General features: G+C 25.6%; 1 pseudogene; it reads left to right on the forward strand.

Annotated features, from left to right (window-relative positions):
- LOC107495685 (cysteine-rich receptor-like protein kinase 2) overlaps positions 1-1,387 on the forward strand; it is a 26,913-nt pseudogene that overhangs the window by 24,538 nt on the left and 988 nt on the right.

Consider the following 1,387-nt stretch of genomic DNA (forward strand, 5'->3'; position numbering starts at 1 on the left):
TATTATTATTTTTGTCTAAAAAATAAAAAAATATAGTACACAATATTATTGTGCAATTAATAATAATTATTATTTTATTTTATTTTATTTTTGGACGGAGGACTATTATGTCTAATAAAGAGAAACGTTGGAGATTGATTTGTACATTAGTTTTTCTTGGGGACTAAAATATCCGTTTTTAAAATCTTTGGGGACTGATCTGGTAATTATTCTGCCGGAAAATAAACTGGAGACTGATTTATCTGCCGGAGTAAATCCTTAGGGATTAATCTCTGTATTAATTTTTCTTGAGGACTAAAATGTCCAATTCTAAAATCCTTAGGAACTAATTTGGGTAATTACTCTTGTTATTTGGTAAGTTACATTAATCTTGAGCACTTTTCTTCTATGTACTTTGCTTCAGTTTTTGGATATGGATATTTTATTTACTCTTCCATTTTTAAAGTATTTTTTACTTTTAAATAAACTTAATAAATAAAAGAACAATTATTATTCTTATTATTTCCATTGGCATTGAGTCTTATATATTAACAATATTGAGACAGGTAAGAAAAAAGGTTGGCTAAATTGGAAGCAACGTTATGATATGGTTTTAGGCACAGCAAGGGGATTGGCCTATCTACATGAAGAGTTTTATGTTTCAATCATTCATAGAGATATCAAAAGTGGCAACATCCTCTTAGACCATGAACTTCAGCCCAAAATTTCTGATTTTGGGTTGGCAAGGTTTCTTCCAAGTGACCAATCCAAACTCAATACAAGATTTGCAGGAACATTGTAAGTTTTCAAATTTATCTATATAATACTTGTTAAAGTAGTTTGTACCTTCACAAAAAATAAAAAATAATTTGTATATATTTTTAAAATTAAAATGTCTAATAAATTATGGGTTAATAGTCGAATTAATTTCTAAAAGTTAAGACATTTTTTAAATTTATCTCTGAATTTTTTTTCAATCAAATTATAGTATATCAAAATTTCAAAATTAATCATACTTGTCATTCAGTCACTCCATTAATAATTTTCATCAACAATTAATATTGTGAAACGTTAATTGACAATATACATGATACCTGACATATCTAATATTGAACATAAAAATCTATTAATTTAGTTCTTTGTCCCAATTACATAAATCATATTCCCAATATAACCTAACGACTAAAGTGATAGATTTTCATAAATATATTTAATGAGCGTCCAATTGGACATATTAGATGAGCGTCTAATGTTATCAATTAACATTTCACATCATCAATCGTTAACAGAAATTATTAATAGTGTAACTGAAAGATAAATATGACTAATTTATAATCTTTAATTGATAAAATCTTTTACGATGAATTTAAAAAACGTCTCATTTTTTATATATTAATTTGACTATTAA

The sequence above is a fragment of the Arachis duranensis genome, chromosome 1 (assembly GCF_000817695.3).
Source record: "Arachis duranensis cultivar V14167 chromosome 1, aradu.V14167.gnm2.J7QH, whole genome shotgun sequence".
NCBI classification, from domain to species: domain Eukaryota; kingdom Viridiplantae; phylum Streptophyta; class Magnoliopsida; order Fabales; family Fabaceae; genus Arachis; species Arachis duranensis.